Genomic DNA, 8657 nt, shown 5'->3' with positions numbered 1-8657 from the left:
GGCTTTAAATTCTAGAAGGAGATGCAGCAACCAGGATTTGTTAAGCAGCTTGACAAGCTTGAAATGAGATTTTTAAATATTCTTTAAAAAAATTTATGACTTTTTTTTTTTAGACAATTTATATTACATTTATGTTATTATTCCATCCCTATAATTTGAAAAATCCGGAAGGGAAGTTTAAAAATAGTATTTTTTTCAGTACAAAAATGTAATACCGATGTACATGACAATTCATGCATACTATTAGAATAAAATTTCTATCAGTAAGCACGGCCCTTCAAATCCGTAGTTTCAGAACTTGAATTTCTCTGTATAAGGTAGACAGATTAATTACCATTATTGCCCCTTCATTCAATAATGAAGTCAGTCATACCAAATACATATAATTTATCTCCATATATAACTTTATTACATATTGCTAATGCCTGTTCGGTATTGTAATATTGTAAATAAATATGTTCAAGATAGGTCCAATATTATACAGGGATAAACATTGAAGTATATGTAAACAATGCTACCCACTGTCTTTATCGCCTTTACCAAAATGACGCTCAATAGTCAAACCTAATATATCAACATCTGTTTTTGTTAATGTTTATTTGTATATAAAGTACACATTTTTTTTACTTCTCAGCATTCACAGTAAATGTCGATATCTAGATAACATTCAAATATATATAGACTATAATATTTTGTGAAATAGTTTAAAAAATCAATTCCTTGCACGAACCACTATAAGTTATTATACTCATTAGGTAATTTAATCTATACTCATGAAGAAATAATCAATGTGCAGTTAGGTATATAATAAAACAAGGAGTTTCAACTGACTGAACAAGAAAAAAAGTTGGAGCCATTAAATAAATAATGAAGCCAAGAACCGATTAGTTTTTTGGCTTCATTGTTCACCTTTTGTTTTCTTAAAATCTTTTTTTCGAATCTATTTATTTATAATGGCTATTTAAAGAGTCATTAATTAAGGATGGACAAATTTATAGTCTCAATAATAAAAATAACACTCTTTTTTCACGTTTATAACCATAAACATTTTATTGAAATATTTACGTATGTCTGACAACATTTTACTGTATATATAAAGAGTCGTTATCAGCAGAAATCATCAATATAGATTTTGTTATATAAACGTTTTTTCCCTATTAACAAGCTTTAAAATTCATTAAATACACACCATTAACATTAAAGAAGGTCCGGGACATCTAGTTTTCGCTTTACAGAACCACTATTAAATGAATATCCCCAACATCCCAAAATAATATTTTGATTGCATCATATATTGAAATTAATTAATTTAGTTAACAATTCACCATTGTGAAGTCAGCAAATGAATAATTAGTAGAGTTTCATTTCAACGAGAAGGATCAGAGATATACTAAAGCGATAATTCTGGCCAATACAATGGGTTACGGACCAATAGCGAGATTTTTATTTCATATTTTTTAGCTAAGACCAGAAACTTCATCAGCAGAGCAATGGGGGATTACCGTGATGCCCCAGGATGTTTCAAAGGTCATGGAAACTAATTTTCTGGCCACCATTAGGATGCCATGTCTCCACACATCCTTGAAACTGGGCTTAGGGATATATATCTGAGTGCTATGGAGGCTGTGCTATTATCCAGGATCAAAAATATTCCTGGTAATCATCCCTAAGTGTCGTAGCAGGACAATGACCCCTTCCATATGTCCAAAAGTCACTTGAATGGTTAGATGATCCCTGACACATTATTATTTATAAAGATTGAGAACCCACAGCTCACCAGGTTTAGATCATATTAACGTTTCTGGGTGTTATAGATAAGGATTAATAGACATGCCCATCACAACAAGACCTCCCTCATCAACACCATCAATGAGAAGTAAAGTAGGTTTGAGAGCTGTAAATTGAAGGTCGCAAGGATCATCTTCAGGAACCGTATGCAGAAGATTTTTGAGACTGAGGACAACAACATTGAAATAAAATGGATCCAGTATGTATGTCACTAGTCTTCATATTGTGAAATTATATCGGATTTTCACTTAATTATGTTTATTTTCATGATTTTAAATGTTAGGCAGATGTTAGAAGTCCCAATCCTGTATATTATAATTGATCACTTGCGATTCAAATGAAGTAACATTTCAATCAGATAATATAAAAAGCACCAGTTCTACATATATTACACACTTAGATCCTCATCTCAAGTATGTTTTCGATGCGTAGGTATAATTTAATGTAGACTTTCAGTCAATTGAGTCCCTGGAAACATTGTGTTGATGTTATCTTGTACTTTTTATTTATTTAAAGATTAAAAGTTGTTAAATAACCACAAATAGGAGTTTATACAGAGTTTTTAATTATCAAAAATAAATAAAGCATGCTACTATAGTAAAATAATTTTTCGAGTAAACTTTACTTAAATTGTTGTTCTAGTCGAAATATGTACTTAGGTATGTTACAATGTTAGTACACAAATATCATAGATAATGATTCCTATTGTATTTTTCTACAAGCTGTCGATTTTTCTGCTACTACTCACCCAAAGCTATGAATGAAGTGACGTAACGTATCTGTTAGCTTAAAGAAATTTCATTGTCTGCGTACAAATTTGTTACCTTTGCAATATTTTGCTTTTGAGATACCACAGATGTTGTAAATTTATCATTTTTCTCGTGACACATAAAAATTATATATCTTTTGTAGAATACACCTTACGAGGATCGTTTTAAAAGTCCGTGCAACGTCTGAGAGATGGCAATACTGGCAAATATCGAGGCTATATTTACTTAGAAGCATCTCTTGAAAGAACATACACCAAATTTCAGCCAGATCACTCTATTTTTTCCTATTTGGCATTCGCTTGATTCGAAGAAGTGAAGGGATTTTCAAACAATGGACAAAAATAATTTCATGTGTTGATGAAACATAACTTTATCGAAGACCAAACTCCTCAAGAGACTAAAAAGAAGGTTGATAAACATTATGAGGACTCTACACCTTTGATTTGAAGAGTTTCAAAAATTTTAGAGTGGCCATATGGGTACAAGTGACACTGAACGTTCTGTACGTCCTGTTGAGGTTATTGCATAGAAATCCTAATATAATACATATTGTGGTGATGGATGACAGAAGAGTGAAGGTGTCTGAGATTGCTAGTACTTGAGGCCCCTCGAGTTGGAATCCCATTTCCATTAATTTTATGACTACAACTGCTAAAGTGTGAGCTAGTGCATTGTCATGATGGAAAATGACTTTTGTGAGGCCAATCGTGGGCTTTTTTCTTGCAGCTCGGTTTTAAAACAGTCCAATAAAAATGAATAATATACATCTGTAATAGTTTTACCCTTTTCCAGATAGCGATTTGGATTAAATCTTGTGAATCCAAAAGACAGTCGCCATAATCTTTCCGGCTGATTCCTTGATTGAAAGAAATGCCAAACAGAAAGAAATATATATATCTGACTGAAAGTTGGAGTGTATTTTTCCAAGAGATCTTAGTAAGCAAACATAACTTCGATACATACAAGTAGTACCATCTCTCAGACTTTGTACAGACTTTTCAAACGAACTTTGTATTAATTCAATTAAAGAAAGAATTCATGTAGCTTGCGTAGTCAATTATTTAACTGTATTCATGGCACTCTCAACCTCCCTAGCGGGAAAAAAGTTGTCGCGTATCCAAGTATATTTCTATAAATATTGATCACGTGTTCTTCGTTTCACTACTTGTGTATGGAGCATTTTACTCACTTAGTTCTATACTATTAGGCCTATAAACAACATTAATATTTAAATATATCTTGTTAAGTTGTGAAAAAAGTCAAAAAGTCTCTAAGAATTGGTTACCAACTGATTTGAGAAATTTGCTACTACGTTTTTTCTTTTCTTTTTAGGAGAAAAGGTTAGGGAAAATAATAAAGAACCCATATTTATATATTATGTTTTATTTCACTTAGGCAAACTATATTTATCACTAGAAAGGTTCCTACAATATTAAGTCATGATGTAAGTTCTCTCATTCCGTAATGATTATTTTTTAACCAATGACTAAAGTAATCATTTTATGTTAAAGTTGATTGGATAAACTATATTTTTCATGTACGTAAATTTATTCGAAAGATCTTATTTTTATATTTATGTGATACTTTAATGACAAAACAATGGAATGAAAAAAAACACACACACACAACATAATCAAACCTCACACGCACGTACTTTGTATCCAGAGAACTCATTAGTTTGTGGTACGTGGATATATCTACTGCCTCTTAATTCTACCGTTTTCGAAACATAGGGTTTTGTGTAAAACCAGATTTTATACTTTTGCATGATGAACTGTTTTGATACCTATCAAGGAACAAAATAAAATATTAATTGAATGAATCAATATTTCTAATGAAAACGTTTTCCCACTTTTAGTTGAATTGATACGTGCTTCAAATATATTTTCTCAAATTTATATAGCTTTCTTTGTCGTTTTACAGTTATTTAATAGATATACTATTTGTAGTAGTTACCATCAATATAATCACTAGTAACACACGTTCATTCAACAAGGCAATCATCTTTTTATAAGAGAAAGGAAACAATTAGCTGATATACATTCACGAGTCAAGCTATATCAAGTATACACCCAATGAATTACCTTTAATTAACTTAGAATAATATTTCCTTCCTATCTAAAAACAAAAATCATCATAGTTGTATCATTCATTCATTTTCATTCCCCCCCTTCCCCTAAAAATCCAAGTCATTTGATTTGACAAAAAAATTATAAAATTTGACTCCCTCACGACTTTAGCTCTTTTTATTTTTGAGATGATGATCTCTATTGTTGTTATACATTGTAAATTCTCCTTCAAATCTTACAAATCCCCGACAATATACCTTTGTACTTAATATTTTGTTTCTTACTATTTTTCTTTTCAACAGGATTTCTTCCTTTATGTTTTTATTTAATGATAAAAGAACCATTAAAGTATATATTTTTCTTTAAATGGTGCCTGATTATGAGTTGACAAATAATAACTTACATTTATTTTATATTCAGCATATCTCATTTCTTGCTGCTTTTTTAATCCTTGGTTTAACTACATATATACAATATAAATAATCGTGCATAAAGTAGGTAACATAAAATCACTCTCTCTTGACTCTTAATAAACTTATTGTGGGTATGTATGTTTATAAATATGCAGAGTCATTTTTCTCAATGTTTATATATACATATGCTCTAAGATTGTTTCTTTCACAAAAATAATAATTTGTATTTTTTCATGGCAAAAGGCGTTGAGGCATTAGAAATGGTTAAAGGGAGAGAAAGAAAAATTGAACTATTTGGTCCATCATTAAAATGAGTTGACATATTTTATATGTCTATTTATAGATGAATCTTATACCAAGTGGTCTATTAAAATCTGAAGACTTTGAATTTTAAACATCAACAAGAGTTTGTGCAATGAATGACATCTTCAAAAGCGTATTTGTTCTTATTATTATATGAATTATATATAGGAAGAGGGTGAGGAGTGAGGAACGTTTCTCTTACTATTTTATGTACGGGGTGTTTGCTCCTCCCCTCCTCTTTTTCAGCAATAGCTATTTGAAATATAGCTAGTTATTTGAATCATACAGCTTGAACATTTCGCTAAAATATTTTAAAAATGCAGGAAATAAATATTTTACTTTTTGTCAAACTCCTACTGAACTCAAACATGGTAAGGTTTTTCTAATATAACCAAATGGATACGAAATATCTAAGTGTTGAGTTTTACCTGCATATTGTTATAACCTCAAAACTTATAGTTTTTATTAGTTAAAAAGTGCATCACAAATCGATTTTGTGATGTGTGTCCAAAAATTTAGAATGTTCGATGATGCGTAATTTACCCTAGCTAGGCTGTCTATATTTTCATTAAAAAAAAAGGACATGTGGACCAATTAGTCTTGTTTTTGGAGAATAGAGGGTAATTTTTTTTTATTTTTTACCTTAGATTTTCTTAATAAAAAAAAATTATTTTGATCTTCCTTCATTTTTAAATTCACTTCTATTTAATATGATTTAGTATTATGAAAAATCCCTATTGGTATTTATTAAATTGAGGAGTTCAAACGTTATTTTTGAAACTATTTACATCCCAAAACCAATTTAACCCACAAAAAAAACAGGTTATTTAATTAATTTATCAAATCCATCTGGCAAATTAGAAAAAATAGAACATATTGGGGGAAATATGGAAGGTTAGTCATTCAACATTTAGTAGCAAAAAATCTTTCTTTTTTATAATTACATTTCTATAGACACCTATACTTTCAAAAACAGTGCTGTTTCGAAAAATCTATCGTGATTGAAAGATATTTAAACACATTCAATTAGTAATCGGATTTACTTTAACATAATATCAGCAAAAATGATGTCATGTAGAGGGTGTTTCAATTTTGGAAGTCTTTCACAGATCAAGAACAGGGACTGAACTGGACAAGATCCCACATAAGACCGATTTTAAGTACCATATTAAGGGTAGATCAACAAATCCGAGTACAAATGATATATTTTTTATTCTTGAATATGGGGATGAGCACAAATGTAATTAAATTTTATTCAATGGTTCTCTATTAAATGTAATCATTGTTAATTACAGTGTAATTAATATTCAGCGTAGTATATGATTATGAATTTATAAACGTATGCTTTTTTTTTTTTTGAAGGAATGAGTTTTTTATCCACCTAAGGAATATCCACTAAGAACAAATATTTAATGACTCAATTAGTAGAAGTAGAGATTTAAATAATGAAAATTTGAGGTAGAATTATACATTCTAATATATGATGCATACATTTTTTGCATTGAGTTTTGAAGCCGTTTCTTGCATCTTTTACGAATATACTTGCTCATATTTCATTGATCTAATCCCTACTGATATTATAAGATCCAATTTCAAAGATTTATCTATTTAAGGGGTGTTGTAAAAGTATTTGCTATTAAAAATAACATCATAAAATCATTGAAAAATATACTGGGTGTTTACATTAATTTTTTTCCACGCAGTGATGGTGTTACTCCCACATTATTAATGTAATTTATAATAAATTAGGGCAAAATTTTAAAACATCAGAATTTTGTATTATTTTTTTAGGAATTGTATATAAGTCTTCGACATAAACAGTTACAATTATCTATGGAACATAATAAATGAGGTTTTTTCCCAGTCTAATACTTTATTATTTTCAATTCTCTTTTATTGCTTTCAATAAAGCCTCTGTTACGTTGCTAGAGTATATATATATATCTAATTTTTCCTACAAAAAAATAAGTTTTTTTATATAGACTTTATATTTTCTAACTCAAAAGTAGATTTAATCATATAAAAAGTTTTAAAAAAATAGAAAAGTTATGATAAAATGCTCGACAACAGGATTTGATCCGAAAAACTATTTACCTATTCCGATTTGAGCTTTAAGTATTACTATACATAGGACTTTTTTAATTAGTAATTTATGCCATAGTAAGAAATGTCTGAGTTTAGAAATTAAAAAATCAATATATGTATTAATAATAAGGCAGATACAAAAATTAGAAAAACAAAAACCGACGACAAAATGACGATATAAGTTGTATGATTAATATGTATAACGGGAGGCTTTTGGAATAAAAGAAGAAAAACTTTTCATTCTTTAGGTGTTGACATCTTTCTCTGCTAGAAGAACTCCTGTATAACTATGGTAAATTTTTTTAAATATATAATAACACTATAATACGTATCCATACATATAGTTGTAAAAATATCACTAATCAATATGAAAAAAAAATCCTAAGAATGACACGATAACCCTAAAAATTTGAAGAATATTGTGGAGGAGAGCAGCTAAACTTGTAGTTAAGCGTTATACTTAGATGTTTTCTCTGCAAAAAATATAGAATTATTATAACCGTTTTGGAAAATACAAAAAATAAAAACATTTGTTCAGTTTGCAATCAAAAAATTATGACGCACGTTATAGGTTATACTTGATACAACTCTGTTTTTATATTGAAATATAATTATAAGAGGAAGGTTATCCCCTCTTTCATACAAACTCCTTTTCTCCTCCAAAAAAATCAAATGACAAACAAATGTTAACAAGGGTCCTAAGTTAGTTGTACCACAATTTATGCTCCCGTCTTTTGCTCAAGCTCTACATAAATCCCCGTCCTAAATATATAAATATATTCTGAAATGATGTATGTATACTGTTTATGCAATTCACCTAAATAGAAGAAAAAAATTATATTGTCGCTAGTGGAATACTTTTGCAATTGATTAGGGAAGCCATATTCCGTATATGTTTTAATTTATTTATGAATTAATATGTAACTTAGTACTTCAAAAACTTTTCAATTTTAATAGATTAATAAGAAAAGAGGTTTGTTTACCTTTTTATAGAATTTCATCATTTTTTAACTTTAAATTTGACCTTTATATTATTGTCTTTCAATTTCTGGGTTGTCAAGGCAGGTTTTAACTATTACCTACTTGAACCTAATGATATGTTTACAATCTTTTATCTAAGATGGCACAAATAATTAATCCGCGCTTATAAATGACATAAAATATAAGCCATGTTTAGGAATATATATGTGTACATTGCAAATTTACTTTATCACACTATCATTGATAAA

This window comes from Lepeophtheirus salmonis, chromosome 6 (genome assembly GCF_016086655.4).
Source record: "Lepeophtheirus salmonis chromosome 6, UVic_Lsal_1.4, whole genome shotgun sequence".
In the NCBI taxonomy this organism is placed as follows: Eukaryota; Metazoa; Arthropoda; class Copepoda; order Siphonostomatoida; family Caligidae; genus Lepeophtheirus; species Lepeophtheirus salmonis.
The sequence above is the reverse complement of the archived record's forward strand: the minus strand, read 5'-3'. Positions refer to the sequence as shown.